Source organism: Sorex araneus, chromosome X (assembly GCF_027595985.1).
Source record: "Sorex araneus isolate mSorAra2 chromosome X, mSorAra2.pri, whole genome shotgun sequence".
Classification (NCBI taxonomy): Eukaryota; Metazoa; Chordata; class Mammalia; order Eulipotyphla; family Soricidae; genus Sorex; species Sorex araneus.
Window position 1 is genome coordinate 77,726,542 of NC_073313.1, and position 25,945 is coordinate 77,752,486.

The following is a 25,945-nucleotide window of genomic DNA, read 5'->3' on the forward strand; positions in this document are numbered from 1 at the left end:
ATGAAGTCAGAAATAGATAGATACAAAATGATCTCTCAAATGTGGAAGTTAAAGATATACAGCAGTTACAAAGCTTTCATGATTGTGTATCAGTCATATTTCACAGTGATTCAGTTTTTGAAAAGTGTTTAAAAAGATATACAACAAAGTAGTAATAAGGCCCAAATTCAGCATCATGGAGTAACTGATCCACAAAATTGAGTTGGCGTGCTGAGATTGTGGACTTGAGAGAAAGGTTGTTGGAATCCTTGGGAGAGGGAGTGGGCACACAGGTGGTTGTGGTTTTGGAGTTATTTGCATGAGACATCTTTTTAAAAAAATATTTTATTGAATCACCGTGAGATAGTTACAAGTTTTCATGTTTGGGTTACAATCTCACAATGATCAAACACCCATCCCTCCACCAGTGCACATTCCCCACCACCAATATCCCAGGTATACCCCTTCTTTCCCACACTCCTTCTGCCTCCATGGCAGACAATATTCCCCATACTCTCTCTCTACTTTTGGGCATTATAGCTTACAACACAGACACTGAGAGGTCATCATGTTTAATCCGTTATCTACTTTCAGCATGCATCTCCCATCCCAACTGGTTCCACCAGCCAACATTTTCTTAGTGATCCCTTCTCTATTCCATCTGTCTTCTCCCCTCCGCTCATGAAGCAGTCTTCCAACTGTGGGGCAATCCTCCTGGTCCCTGTATCTACTGTCCTTAGGAGTCAGCCTCATGTTATGTTCTTCTATACTCCACAAATGAGTGCAGTCCTTCTATGTCTGTCCCTCTCTTTCTGACTCATTTCACTTAGCATGATACTCTCCATGCTTATCCATTTATAAGCAAATTTCATGACTTCATCTCTCCTAACAGCTACGTAGTATTTCATTGTGTAGATGTACCAAAGTTTCTTTAACCAGTCATCTGTTTTAGGGCAACTCGGGTTATTTCCAGATTTTGGCTATTGTGAACAGTGCTGCAATGAATATATAGGTACAGATGTCATTTCTACTGGAGACACCGTTCTTAATTGTACTGTAAACCACAGAATCTCAATCAATAAAAAAATTAATATAAAATTTAATTTTTAAAAAGGACCAATGCTAAAACAAAGACCAATGCTGTGAGAATATTGTGATTATTTTCCATCTGCTTATAAGTTATTTGTAATACCTACATTTTGGAATAATCTTTTCAAATAATTTCCCCCTTTTTAACTGTACTATGTATCTTAAATTATGTGTTCTTTACATAATCTGAAAGTACTTTGTCCTAATGTTAAGAATAATTGCTCCCTATCTGTGACTCAGCTACTCATTTTCTGAATGGTATAATTTGTTGGAAGAAGTTACAAATTTAATAAAGTCAAGTTTATTATCTTTCTTTCATGAGTTTCGTTTTTTGTGTCCTATGAATATACTCAACTTTAAGTCCTATTGACTTTGTCTCTAAATTTGTCTCAACTATGGTCCCTCATCTCCCTTTTTCCCTTTTGCAAATGACCAACTCTACACTATCAATATCTTTTGTCAGACCATTGCAAGAGCACTACAGAGGTTCAAACTACAAGCCATGGTTCCCAATTCTCCACCTCACCCCTATCTGTCCTTTTCTTGATCTTACCCCACTTCTTTTTTTAATTTTTTATTTTTTAATTGAGTTACTGTGAGAACAGTTACAGGGCTTTTAGGATTGAGTCTCAGTCATACTATGCTCAAACACCCAACCCTTCACCAGTACACATGTTCCACCACCAATAACCCCAGCATATCCCCCCTCCTACTCCCCCTCTGCCTGTGTGGCAGATGATTTTCACTTTACTCTTTTCTTATTTTGATTACATTCAATTTTTGACAGGAAACTCACTATCTTTATTTGGAGTTTTTTCCCCCAACAGTCAGACCTGTCGGAATGGCATCATTAGATTGTATGTTTTCTATTGTTAGTAACAAAGATCATATAATGCTGCACGGTCGCGAAAGCAGCCACCCAGATTTGGAATTCTGGTATTATGTCCAGAGGTATTTCTGCCAGCAGCTGCTGCATTCCGATATTGGTTTCTGTGGTGCTGGGATCGTGGATGTTCAGGAGAGGAGGAGCTTTACATGGGCGACCACTCAGGGTCTCATTTGGGCAGGAGGCAGGTCCAGTTCTGCCTCCCCCATCCCAAGATTCCCCATGCTTCCCGTCCCATCACTGCAAACTCCTACCTCTCTGTCCAATTGGTTCTAAATGGTGGCAGTCGCCATGTTTTCACAGGGGTGAAAATGGCCGAGGGACAGAAATCCTTCCCCTCCTGGAGCTGCACGGGAACATAGCTTAGTACAGAGTCCAGGAATATATCTGCCAGCAGCTGCTGCATTCTGATATTGGTTTATGTGCCTTTGGGATAATGGATGCTCAGGGGTGGCGGAGCCATTCCTGAGCATATATTTTGTATATCAGGAAAGGTTTGGAGACATCCCAGTCCCGCATCCTGGAGCCGTGTTAGTAGAATCTGAGTGTCGCCGGGGCTCCATCTGGAGAAGGCGTGCTGGCTGTACCTTCTCCGTCTGGCACCCCGGTGTTGTTGGCCTGGTCTGGGGTCCGGAGCAATTTCCAGCTTGTGGTGCTCCGGGAATGGCCCGGATACTTCACTGTTTGTTGTGGCAAGATGGCCTCCCCACTTCTTTAAAGGAATCAACATCCCATCTAATTAATTTCTCAAACTAAAACCTAATAGTCATTCACAACTTCTCCATCTTCCTTGCTTCCTACATCCAACCTATCATTTTTGTTTTGCTTTTACCTTCTTCCTATCTCTCAAATGCTTAAGCTTTTATTCTTCTTCAAAAACCTTAGTTCAGGTCACCCTGACTCCAACAGAAGCCTTAACTGGTATCTTCAATTCTACTCTTACTTCCTCCATTACATTCTCCACACACATACAAAAAATTAGAGTGATTTTTTCCTGCTATCTATTGATTCAAGAAAAAACTCTCCCAAGGAAAGCACAGGATGTATGTAAGAGCAAGAACAGATTTATAGAAGTTAGCTTACCAAAGGTGGCAGGATGGAGGTGGTTTGGGAGGGCACCCTAAAACAATGGTGGAGGGAAGCAGACATTCTGGTGGAGAGGGCATTTCTGTAACATGGCATACATGAAACCCTATCATTAGCAGTATTTTAAATCATAGTTTATGACTGTATCCCTGTCATCCTGTTGCTCATTGATTTGTTCGAGCAGCCACCAGTAATGTCTTCATTGTGCGACTTGTTGTTACTTTTTTTGGCATATCAAATACACCACAGGTAGCTTGCCAGGCTCTGCAGTGCGGGAGGGATACTCTCGTTAGCTTGCTGGGCTCTCCGAGAAGGATGGAGGAATCAAACCCGGTTTGGCCGCATGCAAGGCAAACGCCCTACCCACTGTGCTGTCGCTGTGGGATAAACAGTTACAAAGTTGTTCATGATTGGGTTTTAGTCATACATTGTTCCAACGCCTGTTAAAAGGGAGTTTAAAAAAATTAAAACAGCAGCTTTCTATCGTTTTTCCATATATTCCAGCAGTCATGATTAGGGACAAAGAGGATTCTTCGATGATGCATGAAGATGTAAGGACTGGAATTATCTGTAGATTTCTTTATCAGTATATCTGTTTTCTGACTTGGAATGAAGTTTGTGTCTTTATGTGGCCTGTCCATGAAATTTGGGTTTCTGTTTTTGTTTTTGTTTTGGGTAGGTTTTTTTTTTGGCAACTTGGTAGTCATGGAGACGGCAGATTTCTTACATGTTGTTTCAGTTTCCAAAATTGAAAGATAAAATGAACATAGATGAAGCTGTATAGCTAGCCTTGGATATCAGATAGGATTACTTCCCTTGTAATTAGTGCTAAAATTAGTAATTACTCCCATACTCAAGCAAAGAATATAGAGATCTAGCTCCCATAGGAGCTGTGTGGAAGAGTTTGAAGCTATATTGTTTGGGTAGAGGGTTGTTTTCCCTTTACCTTGTCTTTGTTGTTTTTGTTGCAATTTAGAGATCACACATGTGTTGTGGTAGGATCACACCATCATGTGGTTGTGCAAATAATGTACTCATAGGTACAGTGCTCAGCAGAGTTTTCATAATTTGTTCTGGTGTACTGGGGATCACAATAGAAGCTCCAGGAATTGTTCTTGATAATATGAGCAAGATTAGTAATTAAACTCTTGGCCTCACAAATGCAAGGCAAATGTTTGACCACTGAGACATTTTTATTTACTTGTGTTTTGGGAGCTGCACCTGTTTGTGCTTGGATTTATTCCTGGCTCTGTGCTCAGGATTATTCCTGGTGGACTCAGGGTACCATAGGGGTGGCAGGGATTGAATCTGGGTCAGCCATATGCAAGGCAATTGTCCTGCCTGCTGTACCATCTCTCTAGCCCACACTGAGTCATGCTCCCTGGGTCATACAGATGTGTTTTAATATAACAGTGCTCACTTGGAAACACAAAACTGGCCATGACATTGCTTCACAATGTCTTCTATTTCCATTAGTAGTGACTTTCAAATAGAATTAGCCACCTCTAGAAGGTAACTTGGGATTTCTCCAGAAATCACCCAGTTCTTCTGGAGTTTACTAGAATTCATGGGTTTATCCAACTGGTTTAATTTCACTCATTGGCACTCTTTCATCAGGTGCATACTAGGCCAATGCTAGCTCATATGGCACCTATATAATAAGTTAAAAGGTACCCCTTGCCCCTTTTCATGAACCAGCACTGAAACGTTATGCATGGCGAATAAAGCATAGACTATGTTTAGTACTCACCTCTTGCTCTTAAAGCCTTTGTGTATGACAAGTCATACTCTCATATGTAACAACCCTGACAACACAGCTCTTTCTGGCATTCCACAGAACAGAACCCAGTACCTGAAGAGATTTTTTCTATTGTTGTTGCATCCTTAACTCTTCTCTTACTCTTAAATCCTATATCTAATCTATACCATAAAATCATTCCAGCTTTCTCTGCACCATGTATCACAGTCTCCCTATATGATGGAGTACAATTATGGGTTTTTTGCCCACTACAGAGTACATTCCTTGAGACAGAGACAATACCTCCTTCTATTTGCATGAAAAGAGTAAGAAATTGCTTAAATCCTACAATGTGATGTACCAGAGAGTGCCTGTCACCTGTCATGGCACCCAAAGGCCTCAAATACCAATGTTAGAAACTCTTTTCTGAGTTCCTTAGCCCATTTTAAATGTCTTTATTTATGAAACATCTAAGTCATACCCACTAAAGTATTAGTGGGGGGTTGGAGAGATAGTATAGCAAGCAGGGTGCTTGCCTTGCATGAAGCCCAACATAACTTGATCCCTGGCACACCACAAGTGGCCCGCCGAGCACCACCAGGAGTGGCCCAAGAAAACAAAAGCATATGAACAAAACCCAGAGCATTAATGTCGTATCATATCTGCCTCCTTCATGTGAAGGACTCTGGGGGAGGAAAAGACCACCACCAAAAAGGACAATGAAAAGGACATGCATCATTTCCTCTAGCTTTTGCCTTGTCATTACCAATACCATTTTGTGATGAAGTCATCCTCAACCTGGTATCCTAAAAAACACTTCTTAATTAGATTGTTACATACTGTTCCTTTTCTCTGCAGACACTTCTCAAGCCAGTCAGAAAATAAAGTTCATTGAGACTTTTAAAAGAATGTCTTTATAAAAGTTAAACAAAGGGAAGAGGGAACAAGCTAACCCAAATGACGGAAATTGGTAAAAAAAAATCTCTCTGTAATTTGGCTCATTGTGCCGTATGACTTTGACCCAGCAATGTACCTTCCTTAAAGAAATCAATAGTATGCGGAGGAAAATAAAATGCAGAACAAGAATTATATACAATCATACCCACTTATCCTGGAGAACAAAATGGACAACCAAAATGCCCAACAATTGGCATATGAGTAACTGAAATAAAGACTACTCTGGAGAAAATGAAAGCTGTGTTTTCAAGGAGTATTCAGTGGTATAGATGTACCTTATATAAATTTAATAAAGCAAGAAACACATTGCATACACACTGTGAGCATATTTTTGTTATTACTGTGTACATTGTACCTAGAATCACATAGGCATGTGAGAGTGCCTTAATAAATAACCACAAAATTAATATACATTACATGTGATATATAACATAGCATTTATAATGTAGCTATTTAATGATTAAAATAATTGTGTATTAACAATGCATCAAGCTCTATCCTAAAACTTTACATGATACATTGCATCCTATTCCTTTACTTTTGTTTTCTCTTTGTTTTCCTTTTCTCTCCCTCCCTGGGCATCACATACTTGGTTGTGATACTTTGACATCTGGTCATGGTAAACCATAGTCACACATTTGGCTACAGTCACAGCATTCATACCAGCAGAGCCAGAGTTGTACTTGTTTAGAGTGGTGCCAGGGATATAACTCATTACCTGGCACATGCATGGCCGTACTCTACCACTGAGCTATGTCCCTGGGCCCCAATGTATCCTTTTTAATCTTTCAGATGATCTTTGTTCTACACTTACTGACATTAACCAGTTTTTGCAGATGAGAAAAAAGAAAGTGTGAGAGAATCTGTGGTTTTAACTACTGATATAGTTATTAAATGGAAGATCTTGGATTTGGACCCAAGAAGTCTGGCTTAGGAACCTAAGTTTTTTTTCAATTTTTAGTTTTTAATGAGGCAACACTGGTTTATAAGAATGCAAATGTTTTTGATCCAGCAATATCACTTCTGGGAATATATCCTGGGGGGACCAAAACACACGGCAAAAACACCATCTGCACTCCTGTGTTCATTGCAGCACTATTCACCATAGCCAGAATCTGGAAACAACCTGAGTGCCAAGAACAGATGAATGGATAAAGAAACTATGGCACATCTACACAATAGAATATTATGCAGCTCTTAGGAATAATGAAGTCATGATATTTGACTATAAATGAATGGACATGGAGAGTATCTTGCTGAGTGAAATGAGTCAGAAGGAGAGGGACAGATATTGAATGACTGCATTCATCTGTGGTATATAAAAATATATATATAGTAGAAGACTAATATCCATGGCTAGGGTAAACAGGGGTTAGGAGGACTGGTCAGTGGTTGGAACTAATCACAAGTGTGTGTGAGGCTGAGAGTAGGTAAGATAGAGAAGAGACTGGTATGATTATAATAGCTGGGAATGATCATGTTGGACAAGAACTGAGTGTGTTAAAAGTAGGTAAAGGGATATTCCTGATAACCTTTAAGTATCAAATTGCGAACCACAATGCCCAAAATAAGAAAGAGAGAGAGAGAAGAAAAGTGCATGCCATAGAGGCAGGCAGGGAGTGCAGGATGGGGGGTGATGGGAGAGAACCTGGTGACACTGGTGCTGGGAAATGTACACTGGTGGAAGGATGGGTGTTGGAATACTGTATGACTGATATCAAATCATGAACAGCTTTGTAGGGGTCTATCTCATAGTAATTCAATTAAAAAGTTTTTTAAAAGAATGTAAATGTTTATGGGCCATAGTGATATTACATTGTATAGGATTCTTGCCTTGCACGTGGTTAACCTGAGTTCAATCACCCGAATCACATATGGTGCCCCAATCCCACTGGAAGTTATCCCTGAGAGCAGAGCTAAGAGTAAGCCCTGAACACAGTAGAGTGTGGCCCAAAATACAAAAGGATGCAAATGTTTAAATGTTTAGGGCTACAATGTGACCACGTACCTAAGCTCTTTAACAACAGGGTAAGATTGGGACTGAAGAAATAACTCAATGGGCTGAGTACATGCTTACATATGAGAGGCACCATATTTGATCTCTGGCATTGCATGGTCTGCTGAGCGCTTCTGGGAGTGACTCCCTAGCACTGAGCCAGCAGTTATTTCTGGGTACTCTCAGGTATGTCCCCCCAAATAAAATGAAACCAATATATATCTATTAGGAAAAGAGATAATTGGTATTTTCTTCTTTTGCTTTATTTTTTCATTTTTCCTATAAGAATTCTGTATTGCTTTTGTGCTCCAATATTTACATCAATGACTTAATTTTCAGCCACCAAAAAGATCTCAGCGCTCTTAACAATCAGGTCCAGCCCTTGGTCTTGAACCCACACTCACCGCTTGGGGCAGATTCAGCTCCTGCTTTTCTAACCTAGCAATATACTGATTGTCCCTTACCAAATCCGTTCAGGCTCCAAACTTGTTAAAAAAAAACACAACAATATTTCCAGCTAGGTTTGAAGCTACTTCTGCATCTCTTAGCTGTTCTGCCTAGTGTCTGGTTTGTTTGCTCATCTTGGTCTAACTCTGTTCTTCCTTTGCTACCTAGGCTATCTGTTATCTCACAAGTTACCCCAGTGCCCTGCTCCCATCTTTCACCCTCAGCCTATAGGCAACAGTTGGGCTGGAAGGTGCAGGAGTCTACTGCAGAGCTTTTGCAGCACTCGGGATTCAGGGACAAGCCAAAACCGCTCTCTTTCTTCGGTGACTTCTTTACTTTTCTCTTCAATTATAGATCTCAAGCTGATCACACCACTCTAGTAAGGCCTTGATCAATGGGAAGAAGTTATTTTATGATTCCCGCAGGTTATATGCTTGTTATTATTACACATCACAACATCACATTAGCTTTCAAAAAACAAACCAGCATTGATTTGCTGACTCACTCTACTTTCTCCTATGATGCCCAGATCTTTCCATTATTCTTGCATCTCCAGGCAAGGAAAGAATTGATTTCTCTCCAGCCCTCCAAAAGAGGTTCCTGTTACTCACTGTTCCCAATATCCACCACTCCCTCCCTGCCACATTCAGTACTGAAACTGGAGAAATGTGGAGAGCAACTGTGAGGTTTATTTGCTAAAGCTCTGAACAACAAACCAAAAGTATCGCAAAACTGAAGGCTTTGCCTACTTCTCACCAGACAGCTCCTTTAAGAATACTGGATCACTAAAAATGCAGCAGTATATTTTATAGATTGTAAATCAATACAATGGTATTATTAAAGACCTTAAGTTATGGAGTCAAAAGAACTAGGTTTGGGGCTGGAGCGGTTGCACAGTGGGTAGGGCATTTGCCTTGCATGAGGCCAACCCAGGTTCGATTCCCAGCATCCCATATGGTCCCCTGAGCACTGCTAGGAGCAATTCCTGAGTGCATGAGCCAGGAGTAACCCTTGTGCATCACCAGGTGTGACCCAAAAAAAGAAAATAAAAACAAAAAATCTAGATTCTAAATTCAGCTCCAAAACTTTCTACCTGTATAGTTGTGAGCAAACAACTTTGTCTCTTAAGTCCTCATTTTTAACAGCTGTAAAATTGAAGGAATTATAGTATACTCGGTTCTGCTATAATAAGCTCTCTGCATTTATTAAATTCATCATCTATGCAAAATTGTGCATTAAATGCCATAGGTATTATGAGAAAAAATAGGATTCAACATTCAAAACCATTTTTATTACAGATCTGCACTTGTTAAATGGTTAAGGAGGACATAGATGTTCCAGTAAAAGATTCAAGATCTCTAACAATACCTGAAATTATCTTGTGAGAGTGGCTGTTGGAAGGGCTGTAGCTTGCAAAAATGAAGGATGATCTGAAATCAGGCAGTACGTTTTAAAAGCATGTATAGACATACCGCACATGATGAAGTGAGAGAACAAGTAGTTATGTAGTGGGGGGTATGGAGGGATACATGAATGCCTGCACACACTCTGGGTCTCCTTATGACTCAGCTCAGCTGGTGCAGTTTCCTGTGTTCACCTAAGGTTTTTTAATAGAAGAAATTACACATAGGCACACATGAGGTTCATGCTATGCTCAAATTGTTCCCTAATAAATTCATCACACTAGGATACAATCACTTTTTCCCCTAAGAAGTATTGCAGAACTGATTGTACCAACCTCCTTGGCCTTAAAAGACTGCATGAAATAATGCCTTTAGTAAAAGGTCTGGAACATGGTCAGCTCCAAATAACTGAAAGCCACAATTATCAAAAGCAACAAAATATAGTTAAATCTGAGGTACCCTGCAGTGCTTGCAGATAGAATGAGAAACTGCCTTGATGTGAATTTTCCTTACATGTCTGGTGAAAAGCGAGATTGATGCTTAGTAGAGTGCAGCTTTGTTGAGAATGACCTCTCCTTTCATTTGCTAGCCAAGTGTCTATGACATTTGCAGTTACTTCTATCAACATCTCTGTGTGGTCCTGGAGTGCCTTAACAATGCAGAACCTTCAGGAGGAATCAAGGACCGAGCTCTTCAACACAAAGAACCTTCCTTCAGTGTGAAGGGTGAGGCCTTAGTGCATCAGTGGTGGCTGGTTGGTCTATCTCCAGTAAGCATTAAAGAATCGGTATTGGTTTTGATACAAGATAGTCACAGGATCAGAGTCATTATTACTCAACAGTAGCAGTCAGCAAATTGTTATTTGTAAAAGGTCAAGTAGTGGGCTTTAGTGATAGTACAGTGGGTAAGGCACTTGATTTGCACGTGGTGATCTGGGTTCAATCCCCAGCACTCCATATGGTCCCTTGAGCCCCACCAGGAGTGATCTCTGATACAAAGTAAGTCCTGAACACAAGAGTATAGACCAATAACAAACAAAAGCAAAACAAACAAACATAAAGCCAGGTAGTAAGTTTATAGGTTTTCCAGGTCATTTGACCTCTGATACAGATTATCAATTATTCTATTGGTGATTGAAAACATAGATAATATATATACAAATGGACTTGGTGTGTGTCAATAAAACTTTATTTACAGAACAGTGAGTAAGATTTACTGTTTAGGCCATATTTTGCACTAGACATGTCCTACCTAGTAGAATTTGTGCCAGAAATGGGAGTTATATTGCTGATTTTCAATTTTGCTAGCTAAAGCATGTGGCTTAATGGTAAAGTACCTGCTTTGCATGCATGAGAACAGGATTTGATCCCCAGCACTGAGATAAAAAATCTTCCCAGTTGTCACAATTTAAAAGGTTTTAAAAAAGATGTAATTGAGTTTGATAATTTATTTTATTTAATTCAATATATCAAAAGTATTAGTTTAATATGTAATGAACAAAGAAATTCTTAATGACATACTCTTATTCTTTTATCACGTCAAGACTTTGAGGTCTTCTATGGACAGAATTTTGTCTCCCCCAAATTACTTTGAAGTAAATGTGATGTTATTTGAAAATAAATAAAGATTTTGAAAATAATCATGAGGCAATTAGGGGGGCAGGGTAATATCCCGATGGGCTATCAGTGGAACACATACATTGCATGTGGGAAGCCTAGATTAAATCCCTATCACCACGTGATTCCCAGCACACCACCAGAAGACCAGAAGCAACCCCTGAACACAGAGCCTGGAGAATCTCTTGAGCAGACAAAGTAAGGAACACAAACAAACAAAACCCTCAAATCCCAACCCTCCCCCCTAAAAAAGGCAATTTGGGTGGGTTCTAATTCAATGGTTGGTGGATGTTGTCTTTGTAGTAAGAGAATTGAGACAGAGAAAAACAAAGAGAGAAGGCCACAAAAAGATGAAGATAGAAATTTGAGGCGATGCATCAGAAACCAGGGGATGCCAAAGATAAAGAGAAAACTACATACTATACATGCTAGGTGAAAAACATGGAATAGAAGCAGGAGTGATAGCACAGTGCAGAGGGCATTTGCCTTGCATGCAGTCAAACTGGGTTCAATCCTTGGCACCCCTTATGGTCCCCTGAGCACAGCCAGGAGTCATTCCCAAGTGCAGAGCCAAGAGGAACCCCTGAGCATCACCGGGTGTGACCCAAAGAAGACCAAAAAAGAAAGAAAAACATGGAATAGATGCTCCCTCACAGCCCTCAGAAGTAACCAAACATGGGAGTTGGAGCAATAGCATGGCAAATAGGGCATTTGTCTTGCACACAGCCGCCCCCGGTTCGATTCCCAGCATCCCATATGGTCTCCCAAGCACTGCCAGGAGTAATTCCTGAGTGCATGAGCCAGGAGTAATACCTGTCCATCGCCAGGTATGGCCCAAAAAGAAAAAACAAAAGAAGTATCCAATCATGCCAACACTTAACTATTAAAATTTTAGTCTATTAAATGAATAAACCTCTAGTTTTTAGAACTATGAGACAATTTTTCTTGTGTAAGTAACTGACCAGTTTGTGGTACTTTTTTCCAATAGCCCTAAAAATATGCAAATTGTAGGTTTTTGTATTTTTACATTTACAACATAGCTCAATTCATATTAACCATATCCAACATGCTCAATAATTGTCCATAGTTAATGATCACAATTATTAGATAGTACAACTTGAGGGAAAGTGCAATTGAACTACCCAAACAGGATTGATTAGTGGGGAACATGAAGATGAAGTATAAACAAACACCTTTTTTAAATTTATTCTTTTATTGAATCACCATGTGGAAAGTTACAAAGCTTTTAGGTTTAAGTCCCAGTTATACAATGCTCGAACACCCATCCCTTCACCAGTGCACATATTCCACCACCAAGAATCACAGTATACCTCCCCCCAACCCCCCACCTCCCCAGCCCCCCAGCCCACCTGTGTAACTGATAAATTTCACTTTACTTTCACTTTACTTTGATTACATTAAATATTTTAACAAAAAAACCTCACTATTATTATTTGGAGTTTCTCCCCCTTAAAGTCAGACCTGCTGAAAAGGAAGCATTTGATAATTTGTTTTCCATTGCTGAGAATGAAGAGATATGAGGTCAAGCGGCCACACTAGCAGCTGCATGGTTTTGGATTTCTGTATTTTAGTATTTTAGTAACTAAGTCCAGAGAAATATCTGCCAGAAATTGCATAATTGCAAGCTTGTACCTCTCAGATACTTTATATTCCACATATATTAGTGCAACCTTTCTATGTCTGTCTCTTTCTTTCTGACTCATTTCACTCAACATGACACTCTCCATGTTGATCCACTTATATGCAAATTTCATGACTTCATCTTTTCTGACAGCTGCATAGTATTCCATTGTGTAGATGTACCAAGTTTCTTTACCAGTCATGTGTTTTTGGGCACTCTGGTTTTTTCCAGATTGTGGCTATTGCAAACAGTGCTGCAATGAACATAGAAATGCAGATGTCATTTCTACTATACCTTTTTGCCTCTCCGGGATATATTCCCAGGAGTGGTATTGCTGGGTCAAATGGAAACCCAATTTCTAATTTTTTGAGAATTGTCCATATTGTTTTCCAAAAGGGCTGAACAAGTCGGCATTCCCACCATCAGTTAAGGAGAGTCCCTTTCTCCCCACACCCACTCCAATACCAGTCGCTTTTAAACAAACACCTTTTAAAAAACGCTAACCTGAGGCTGGAGTGACAGGACAGCGGGTAGGGCATTTGCCTTGCATGTGTTGACCTAGGTTGGATCCCTGGCATCCAATATGGTCCCCCAGCACTGCCACGAGTAATTTCTGAGTGCAGAGCCAGGAATAACCCATGAGCATTGCCGGGTGTGACTCAATAACAAAAAAAAAAACTAACCTTTCTTGAAAATGTATTAATTAGGATAGTGCTGGGTATTGCTTTATTTCTATAGTATGGGGAAACTTCAGAACTGAGCACAGTACAGTCAAGAGATGCTCCATTTTCTTTAGCTTTGAGGAAAATCATTTTATTCCATAGCTCTTGTTTTTGCTTCTATAGTGTGTTATCATTTTTGTCTCCCAATTGATTTCCTCTGAACTCAATATGTGATATTTTCCCTTAAAGTAATTTGGCATTTTAATCATTTTATTGATCTTACATTTCCCATTAACTGTATTCATGCCTGCAATATATCATCTAAAGTGACAGGGAAACTGTAACAAAAAGTCGCACTACACTCTGGATATTTGACTGCTTTGGATATTTGACAGCTCTCAAGCTTTGTCCACTTTTCATATTTTTGCTCCATATCTAGAAATCCAAGGAGAAAACCTCCATATGCTCTGCCTTGGTGCTGGTGAGGATGTTGAAACCGAGAACATCTGCAAGAATCTTCAGCCTAGCCTCATCTCCTAATCTCAATACAATCCGAAGTCATTTACCCCTCCTTTACTCAAGCCAAATGAATGAGCTTGTAGACCTTCCCTGCTCTCCCCAGAAATCTTCATGCTGTGAACAATATACTTTTACATATATTCTTGGTGCATGTATGTGATATCATCAGCCTCAAGATCTGAATCAACTTGGGGTGGAAATAAGGGGTGGGTCCAGCCTTTGAATCTCAAAAAAATGATACCAAGAGTAGCATGTTACATCTGAGAGATGACTCACCACCAGTCCTGGATTCCGTTCTTCTCTTGCTTTCTGTTTGCTCACTAGCCCCACAGCCTCCTGGCAAGTAGAGAGTCAGAGCTACTGCCTGTTTTGCTCTTTGTAATTAGCTACTGCCTGCTAGTGAGCTTTCACTAGAGTTGTTGCAGAATATAATAAGTCTTAACGAGTCTCGGTTACAGATTTAAGTGACCTAGGTCAGATATCTTGCATTTAGAGAAAAAAGTCGAGGATTACAGGGGCAGGGAGATAGCACAAAGGACTGAAGCACATGCCTGGCATGAACAAGTCCCCAGGTTCAATTGTCAGCACTGCATGCACTGCCTGAGTTGACCTTTGGTGATCCCTAGCACCACTGGGTTCAAGCATTGAACCTGAAGACTTTCTCAGTTGGACTGAATATCTCTGGGCATTGACCTAGGGCCCCTGAGCACTGCTTGGGAGCATCCCCTTATAAAAATGTCTGAGATTGAGAATCTTCTTAAAGCAGCCACAACCACAGTGAAATAAGTATCTGAGTATCCCAGCCTGGATGGATTTGTCTTAGATCAACTTATTATTCTTAGTTTTTATACAAAGTATGACTGATAGCAGTCTCGGGGAAATGGCTCTTAAGCTGTGATCATTGGTATGTTCAATTAGGCATTAATCTGGTTCAGAAAGAAGATAGCTACTGAGTTCACTGCAGTAGTCATGGGTGGTCACTGGAATGAAAAACATTAATCACCCTGTACAGGGCTGAGGTCAGTTTCCTACAAGCATATAGCTCATTAGGACCCTCAATGCATCAGTTCAATAAAGATCCAGAACATCAAGTTTACAAAGGCAAACACCTGTAACACTGGTAAATAATCCTTATGAAAAAATCATCTTGGTAACACTTGGTAAATATCCTTATGAAAAAAATCATCTTAAATGCTTTATTCACACCCCTCTAAAAGAATCGCATGATACCACCATAACACTATATTTAATCATACAATGGCCCTCTAAAGACACTGGATTCTTTATGTCATAGCTGATCAACATGCCAAAAGTTTCGTTCAAACTCAAGTCCCAAATCTCTAAACCAAATAAAAGTAATAATTACCATAAGAAAGATCAAATCCCCTGATATATTTATGTCTAATTCTCTGAAAGAATAAATTTTAAAAGATGATCATAAGCGAATGGACTCCTTTCACAGGAGGCATAGTTAGTAACCATAAAAACAAAACATTACATCAACCCCCTTTCAGTAACAGTATTTCAAACCACAGTACTTAAAAAGTAAGAAGAGAGAGAGAGAGAGAAGAAAAGTATCTGCCTAGAATCAGGCTGATTGAGGAGAAAAGGGGTGCAGGAGGGAAACAAGCAACACTGGTGATAGGAAATGCACACTAGTGAAGGGATGGGTATTGAAAAAGTTTATAACTGAAACTCAATTATGAATAACTTTGTAACTGTATCTCACAGCGATTCAATTAAAAAAGTTTTTTAATTTAAAAAATAACAGGAATCAAAATTTATTGCTACTAGGAAGGAAAGAAAATAGAAACAGAGACTTTCAATTTGACCCAATTATATATACAAATGTTACTAAAATAATCAATGAGACCAAAAGATAAAAGTTGCTGATGGTGTTTTTGCAGATCTAAAACATTGGACCTACATTAACTTGATTATTTATAAAATGTTCTCTAGTAGGAAAACTTTGATGGTTGAAATCGCTTTCATCTTCAAAAAGACATAATACACCTTTTCCCAGAAACACATGGAGTACCCCAACTCCACTTGCGTATTTGCAGTTTTTGCAAAAAAGATCTCAGCTTCATCCAACTTTCCCTAAGGTCACAGGGTTGTTATCACACTAATGACATCTTCTGTCAATGAGATTCATTTCTCATCCATATTGAGACAGAAAAATACATACAAAATAGCTCATTAATGAAAAAATACCATTGCACCACATGAATTATAAGGCACCACACTTTGGCAAAATTCCTGAGAATCATTTTTCCAGCCAAGGATCACTTCATCTCTGATACTATCAAGAAAGAGCTATTGACCTCAGCACCCATCTTGTCAAACTAAGCCCAGGATCTTTGAGTTCTGGAGATAATATATTCCTGATTTACAAATTTTATTTGAGCTCTTTGATGTTATTACTTTCAAATCAGCCTATATTTGAACACAGTTGACCCGTTTTCAATCGCCGGCTTTCTATATGGTCCCCCAAGCACCTCCAGGAGTAATTCCTGAGTGCAGAGCCAGGAGTAACCCCTAAGCATTGATGGATGTGACCCATAAAGCAAAAAAAAATCAAATCAGCCTATTTTTTATTCATTCCTTTCCAACAAAATGTTCTAGGAAATATTCACTTGCAAGACCATCGGGATTCCTGTTAATGCCTTCTAGAACTTTATTGTGGAGCCTTTAGTAGCTTCCCCTCATGCTTCCTGAACTCTCTGATCACCTATAATGGCCATAAATTGTCCCATGGGCTTGTGGTGAAAACTCCCCCCACCATCCCCACACTGGACACCATTAGAGTAATAGGTTTACTGAATATTGGGCTAGTTTGAAGGTGGAGGATCTCACAGATGATTTCTGCACTCAGTTCTCTAATAGTAATCTTTTGATCATGGAGGCACAATCCTGACATACTGAAGTGAAAATGATACTTACATGATGGAATCAATCCTGGTCCTTCAGGCATATCTCTCCTATGAGAAGGGGAGGCCTCTTCTTGAAGTCAGGATGGGTGACCTCCCTCCACCTTCCTATACTTCCAGAGGTGTAAAAGGAACCCCAGAAGTTCCAGAAGCCACATCCACATCCCACCACCACCTCCATGTACACTCATCTACTGGTCTTCTTCCAGAGACTCATAAATAAATCTAGAAAGAGATCAACTAGCCACAAAAATGTCTTGACACCCATTTCCAGCTGAAACCTCTGGAGCATTCTTGGAAGAGAGATTGGCCAGCTCCTGCCCAAACAAAGCCCTGGCAGCCACTCCCACAGCCCAATTAAAAATTTAACTCCAGTCAGACTGTCCAGTTAAAAAAATTGGACTTTCTGGAGTGCATGGCCAAATTCCCAGCTGCACGTCATCTCGAAGCTCTACAACAATGACATCCCAGTAGTAGCACACCAGATTGGATGGAATATATCACAGAAGCCAACCAATCTCTACTAACAAAAACATCAACACAGAAGGCTTAATTGCAACAACAGCTTAGTAAATCCCCAGACATGGACTTAATGTCCCCATTGTGAGACACAACAATTTTCACAAATTTTCTTCTATAGAAATTATTTTTCATCATTCTGTTAGCCATTTAGTGGTATCAAGCAATATAAATAAATTATTGTGGGTCTGCTAGGCGGGCAGTCTTGAGGGATGGTTGGGAAAATGAAGACAATGGTAGAGGGAAGGTGACTTTGGTGGAGGGATTGGAGTAGGAATATTGAATATTGAATGCTGCTTGTAACATGAACAATTTTATAAATCATCGTGTTTAAACAAAGGGTGGAGGGAGGCCTCTTCAGGCAGTCCCTTGCCAAAAAGATCCAATAGCGTTGATATCCATCCCCTAACCTAGTTATCCCTAACCAAGGATAGGACCCAAGCATCAAGCAAACTTTATGCAATCATTTAAGCCATAGTGGGTCTCCTAGCAAACCATCAGTCCCATACGCACATTTTTACAGACTTCTGGGCCACTGCAAATGATCTGGCAGTCTGATTCAACCAACGGCAACAGTAATTCCTCATGCAAGATTATCCCTTTCTACATAAAGAACTCAGAACAAAGAAAATTGCCTCACAGGTAGCCAAAATATAAATGGAGGTCACATACAAATCTCTGTACGTATTTAATGCCACAATACAAGATCTCAGCAAGACACTCCTTATCCTCTTCAGACTTCCAGACAAACCAACGCATTCACTTCATTTCTCAGAATATACAATGCTAGGCTCACAAACAAGGTATTCAGAGGAAAATTCACTTTCTTTGCTGGTTGCAGGCTACAGACTGCATAGAATACCATAATGCTTCCTTTAAAACATTCAAATTTGGGAGGGAAACTGGGGACATTGGTGGACACTGGTGAAGGGATTGGTGCTTGAACATTGTACCCCGAGCAGAGCTCCCAGCGGCCAAAGACTTCCGGAACCTAGTCACAGCCATGCTCAAGGCCCCTCTCCACACGTTCAGACAAGCCTCATGCATGAAGGTACCGGCAAAGGAACCCAGGTGTGTGTAATCCCATCAACGGCCAACATCCAGAGACTTAAAAGCAAGCTCCCAGAAGCGCGAGGCCGTGCGATATCTTATAACTTACTTCTCCCTCTGGGAGAAACTAGCAAGCTACTGAGAATTTCCTACCCACATGGGAGAGCCTCGCAAGCTTCCCGTGGTGTATTCATATGCCAAAGCCAGTAACAAGCTGGATCTCATTCCCCTGACCCTGAAAGAGCCTTCAATGTGGCATCGTTGGGAAGGCCAAGTAGAGACAGGCTTCTAAAATCTCAGATATAGGACAAATGGAGAGGTTACTGAGACCACTCGATAAATTCTACGATCAACGGGATTTCGTGATTTGTGTGATTCATGACTAAAGTTAAAATTCAATTTAATGAAACATGGCACAATTCAGCTACCAGTGAAACATCAGTGGTGGATTGTTACAGTCTACTCATTTCTTTCAATCTCATTTCTCTAGCCCCTTTTACCATTCAAGCAAACCTGTAATAACACTCAGGTAATATCTCCTTTGATGGTGGCTAAGGAGTTCAAACTATCAAACCTCAGCCCATGCATGAGAATGCTCAGTCCACCCCACACTTAAGCCCAATAAAAATCAAAGCCACTTGGGCCTGAGAAATAACACATGCTCTGGTCTTGCATGGGCTGAAGTGATAGCACAGCGGGTTTGCCTTGCATGCAGCCGACCCTGGCTCGATTTCTCTGTCCCTTTCAAAGATCCCAGCAAGCTACCAAGAGTATCCCACCCACATGGCAGAGCCTGGCAAGCTACCAGTGGCGTATTAAATATGCCAAAAACAGTAACAAAAAGTATCACAATGGAGACGTTACTTGTGCCCACTCGAGCAAATCGATGAACAACGGGATGAAGTGCTACAGTGCTTGTTTTGCATGTGGCTAATGTGGGTTCAATCCCTGACACCCTATAAGATCTCCAGAGCACCACCAAGAGTGATTTTTGAGTTGCCCAGAATGAGAGACCAGCCTCAACTCAGAGAAGGGAACACCAAGTAAAATGTGGTTGGAGGTCATGTGGGGGAAAGATGATGCGGGCCAAATATAGACTAGAGACTGAACACAATGGCCACTCAACACCTTTATTGCAAACCACAACACCTAATCAGAGAGAGAGAACAAAAGGGAATACCCTGCCATAGTGGCAGTGTGGGGTGGGGGAAGATGGGACTGGGGAAGGGGGAGGGATGTTGGGTTTACTGGTGGTGGAGAATGGGCACTGGTGAAGGGATGGGTTATCGAACTTTGTATGGGGGAAACATGAGCACAAAAATGTATAAATCTGCAACTGTAAAAAAAATAAATAAAATAAAATAAAAAAGAGTGATTTTTGAGTGCAGAGCCAGGAATAAACCCTGAAAAATGCCAGGTGTGCCCTCCCTAAAAATGCTACTAGTCCCTTTCACTCAATCTACATGGACCCGCATTGAAACCTGCCTTGCTCCTCTAGGAAGCTTCACAATCAAGTCAGAGTTTCCCCCCCCCTCTCATCTTGGTACTTACATGGCATCATTTGCCTCAACTTTAAAACCAATTTTGAGTCAAGAGTTGATCTCCCATTACTCAGGACAACCTTACTAGACCAAAATCTTCTCAAGCAATAGCTAGTAAGAAGCTCTGGGGCTGGAGCGATAGCACAGTGGGTAGGGCATTTGCCTTGCATGCGGCTGACCCAGGTTCGATTCCCAGCATCCCATATGGTCCCCTGAGCACCGCCAGGAGTGATTCCTGAGTGCAGAGCAATGAGTAACCCCTGAGCATCGCTGGGTGTGACCCAAAAAGCAAAAAAAGAAAAAAAAAAGCTCTGTCACCATTCTAATGACAACTAATCCCATATCAAGAAGCAATTGAGCTTCAGTCACAAAAAGGAATTTTTCTCAACTGTATCCATTAAAGAAGACATTTTAGAGAATTGTATAACATGTCACCTACCTCCCCCACACCCCACTGAGCTCCAGATTAATTTCCCCTTTAAGTATATTTGTAAAAGCTTACTTTTCTAGCCAGGTAGAAAAGAATGCAACAATCAGAATCATCATCTATACAGAAATACTGATAGTTTTCAAGAAATGCAATGTCACAGTTACCCTGATATTGTCAGTTTTTTTAAATGAGAACAGAATGCTATTCAAGAAGGCGTTGTTAATATTACAATTGTCACACAGTGAACCAATCCCAAAAAAGTAGCAGAGGTATGATGCAAGTCCTGAGTATATTTTATAAAGATGAAAGGTCTGTAAAAGGCTATATATAGTGAAGATGAAATGATATTGAAAAACTCCATAGCAACCAAAACTGTGTGCTGCCTTGAGAAAATTAAAATCTTGTTTATGGTCTCGCATTTGGTTTGTGTCTATAAATGAACATATTAACAAAAGATTTCCTTGATATTCAATCTATTCCGGAGCCACTAATACTGTTCAAAAAATGGAAGGAGATATTTTTGTCTCGGCACATTTCTGACTTTTCAGTATGATCCTAGGCAGATGCTATTCCTCTCTGCTTCCCAGGAAAAAGGAAAGGAGAAATCTGTATTCATGTGAGAGTGAGAAACTGCAGGGTGCTTCCTCTGCATACTGCTGCTCTATTGCCCCACCGATCAATGGGATCAACTTCCAGGCAGGGATCTTCCAAAATTCTGCATTTCCACAGATCGAGATTTCCTTCCTCCTTTTCCAAATACTAATCAAGGCTCTCACTCAGAGAATTCTTTTTGAGTCTAACTTCCATTCTTCTTGTGCTGCTTCTATGCTTCTGCTTGCTCTGAAGACTGTTTTTCCTTATACCTCATTATTAGGTTCAATGATGCTTTGGCATTCTGTCAGCTTTGAAATAATTCCTCAGCTTTTCAATCCAACCTGTCTGTGAATTTATAAATTCGGAAATAGTTCTAGTCAATGGTGATGAAGGGACATTGGTACTGTGGTGGCAGATTGGAAACATATGTTTAGAATAAATGTGAAATTGTACCTTTACAATAACATTATCTCAAAAACTATTGGGAAGACCATACTCAAGGTTACTCCTGGGTCTGTACTCAGGACTTATTCCTAGCAGTGCTCGGGGAGCCACATGGGATGCTGGAGATCAAATTCGGGTCAGCTGCGTGCAAGACAAATGCCCTAATCACTAAACTATTGCTCTGGACCCTCAAAAATAATTTTTAGGCTTGCTTTGATGTTAAGGGAACAAATATTTTATTTCCTTGTCTCTATGTCTGTTTGCTTGCTTATTCCCACGGTGGAGAAGCTCATGATCTCTCTTAAACATGTATTTCCTCTCTCTCAGCCGGCAGTTAGTTTCAATAAAAACTATCTTACTGCACAAAAAGTGTATATTTTAAACAAAACAAATGTTGCCATTCATGCACAGTGCTCAGTTGGCATTACTCCCCTTGAACATGACTATTCCTTTGTCTTTCTGGAGCTCTTTACTCTGACTACATGTACAGGATTTTAATGCAAGGCTATTTTGTTCTTCAGTCCTCTCTCTTTAAACACGGTAGACTACAAGAAGAAGCAAATGCAATTTCTTTGCATCCAAATCTCAACAAAGCAGAGAAAACAACAATAACTTGAACCTTCTTGTGAGCTGTCCACTTAACAAGCCTGTCTGACCTCCACTCACCTAATAGATGCCATTCTCCTTGTCCCTGTGAAGAAACTGGTTCAGAATCAGAGGGGAAGCACTCCCATGCCATCCTTGGGAGGAACTGAGATTCCAAGCTTTTATTCTTAAACGTCAATAGGATCCAGCAATTTCTTACTGACCCAAATTCCCAGCACAGGACTTGGAGACCCAGTGCTACACCAAACCACTATTTCCATCCACTCACCTTGAAAAATGCCGGCAACTAGGTCCAATGTGAGGTTGACAAATCGTCCTAATCTTCAAAAAAAATCAAGTGCACAAGCAAAACAGAAATCCACCGTTGGTTTTCTCTCTCTGCCTACTTCTTTTTCTGGGAGGCATACCCAGTGGTGCACAGACCAGAGTACCGGCTCTATGTTAAGGGATCACTCCTGCCAGATTTTTTGAACCCTATGGGAATGTCAGGCATCGAACCTGAGTTGGCCACGTGCAAGACAAAAACACCCTATCTGCTATACTATTGCTCCTGCCCCTCTGCCTACTTCTCTGAAGGATCCCACCAACTTCCTCTAAACCTAAGATACCGGGACATCTATCCCATGCTGATCAGTGGGAATTTCCTCCATATTTCCCCTGGCATTCCCTTCCAGTTTTTTCCCATGCCAGGGGCTCGCTTCATTGCAGAGGGAAGCAAACATTTGAATACCAGCAGAAGAAATCAAGTTCAAACACTGTACTCTGCACATGTGCTGAAATAAAATAAAAAATAAGGAAGATAGGTAAGAAAAAAAGAGATAAAGAAGAAAATCAGACATTAAAGTAGACCCACCCAATGGACAATTTTCTGTAAGCACTAGCTTTTTTTAATGGTGACATGCAATTGTGTTTTGCAATTGTATTTCCCTTATCATTTTCTCTCTCCAACTTCTTACAGATCAGCCTTTCTTGGAAAACACATTTGGTGATGGGTACTGGGCTGGAACACTCTACTTATGATAAAGCTGTCCTGCTGGGTTTATATAAAAGAAGAGGTGAAAGGAGAACATAAGTAGAGAAGATAATACTGTAATTGAAGCAATAATCACTTTTTATTACTTTTGCCCCTAAAAAAACATTTTAACATTTGAAGGATGACTACATAACCTTCAAGTCTCAGCTTTTAATAATATAACTCATTAGGAAGGAACAGAGTGATATCTTGGTGACATTAAGAACATTGAACAAGGGGAAAATGAACGCTGGCGTTACAAGAACTATGGTCAAATTCAGAAAGAATGACAATTGATTGCTGCTCAAAATGTGCAGGCGGACCAGACACACATTTTGAATCCCATACATATTTGCAGAAAGAAGAGGTAGGTACGCTGTCTTTCGAAAGTATTAATAATGCAATATAAATTGTGTCCATCTATTAATGATAATTGAGTGTTCATTAAGCGTCTTTGCTGGTAATAAGCCACATTTCAGCATAGCAGGCCCTGGAAATTTATCTTTCTTTAGTTATATGCAGTTTATTTTAATAATCTGCAGAGCAATAGGAGCGGTGCGGAGGTGGGAATAAATATCTATGTCTAATCAAACATCAAGTTTCCTGAAGCGCAGCTCAGGCGTTCCACAGACCTGTGGGCATTTTCTTGGCTTCTGAAGTATTAGGGCTGTGCCTGGGGATTAGTTATTATTATTATTACCATTATTGTTATTATTATTATTATTATTAATTGTGTTTAGTTATTGTGAGCCGGCCAGAAAGCTAAGCCCTCCCACCCCACGCTTTCTCCTTTGAGGGCTTCCCCAAAAGAAAGGGGGCTGCAACAGATGGCAGCGTTTCGAGCACTGTGAGGTAGGAGCTGGCAAGGGCACTTTCTAAAGAGGACCTTCCCCTAATTTTCATTAGGCGCCCGGACAACTTGTAGGAAATTTAGCCGCCAGCACTGTCATCTGAAACCGCGTGCCCCGTTCTCAGGCATAGCCTTGGGAAAGAAGTAAAAGGCACGAAGGGCCCCGAATCTGCATCCTGGATGTGCAGAGAGGCCCTGCTGCCCGGGCATGAGTCCAGAGAAGCCCGGGAAGGCGGAAAGCGCCAGGGGGTGCCAGGGCTCGTGACAATCACTTGGTGGATGCGTTGAGCACCCGCTCAGTAACAGTCTCTCGGCGCCAGAGGGCGCCATGCGTACACCCTGCTTTTGCCTCAAGGCGGGTAACTGCCAGGAGCTGGGCCTTCGCCCAAATCGCGGCCAGTCGTCCCGCACCTCCCTCCGCTAGGAGGGGCCTGCACGTCTCAGGAGCCACAAATGAGGGAAGGAGAAGAATCCATTGCACCTACAAGGCTCACACAGATGTCATTTCTAAACAGCGGAGGACGAGCAATTGGCGTCAAACCTTCTCCTACGGGACCTCCCAGTACCCCACAGAGGGTTATGTCCAAAGACAATTTGCCTGGAACACGCAAAGGTGCCACACACCAAGGCAGCCTTCCCGGAAGTGTCACCGCAATAATCACTAGAATAGGCCTATTGTTTGCCGGACTGGCTCTGGGGACTTGCATATCAGTTATTTTATCTCAGTCCCAAAGCAATCCCAGGGGCATTTTTCTCCCCTCTCGCCAGACGGAAATTGCTGCCCAGAGTTGACAATCAAACCATCTTCTCTTTTGTTTCCTTTTCGCTTTCTTTCTTTTTTTTATTGAATCACCATGAGCGAAATTCAATTAAAAATAATAATAACAGTTGAAAAATTATTCATAGTTGGGTTTCAGTTATACAATGTTCCATCTCCCATCCCTCCTCCAGTGTACATTTCCCACCACCAATGCCCCGTTTCCCCCCTGCGACCCTCCCCATCTCCCCCCTTTTCACTTTTTTTACTTTCTGTCTCTCTGTCTCTGTTTCTGTCTCTGTCTCTGTCTCTCTCTGTCTCTCTGTCTCTCTGTCTCTCTGTCTCTCTCTCTCTCTCTCTCTCTCTCTCTCGGCATTATGGTTTGAAATGCAGGTACAGAAATGTCAACATGTTTGTTCTTTTACCTATTTTCAGCCTGCAGTTCTTATCCAGTTATCATTTTCAACTATCATTATTCTCATCATCATCTCTTCTCTATCCCAACTGTCTTCTCCCCAGCACATGAGGCAGGCAAGGACAGTGGAAACAAAGGCCAGGACGATTGGTCCATGGTTAGAAACCATCTTCTTTCCACCATCCACACTAACCCCCCAATAGGGAATGACAGCTTCCAAATGGCAACTGACACTTTTTCAAGGCAGCAGGACATGAACCTCAAAGTATGCACACACATTCATAAAAATGAAAATATTCCCTTTCCCTTCGACAATAACCCTTCCTGCTTTCCTCCGATGTCCTGGGGAAGCTGTATCATAGACTGAAGATGTCTTTCTTCCCTCAGTGAGGAAGTGGCCACATGTGGGAGGAGCCAAAGTGGTCCCAAACACCCAGAAGTGACCATTTTTCCTTATAATTTTTATTAGTGAATCACTGTGAGGTACAGTTAAAACTTACGAACTTTCATGTTTGCATTTCAGTCATACAGTGATCATTTACATCCCTCCACCAGTGCCCATTCTCCTCCACCAATGTTCCCAGTATTCCTCCCACTACCCCCACCCCGACCCCCACCACCTCACCCTGCCTCTGTGGCAGGGCATTCCATTTTCTTTTCTTTCCTTTTGGAGAAGTGACTGTTTTTAAGACATTTATCCAGGGCTTGGGAGAACATACAGTAGTTAGAATGCATGTCTGACATCCACCCACTTGGATTTGATTCCAAGCACCATAT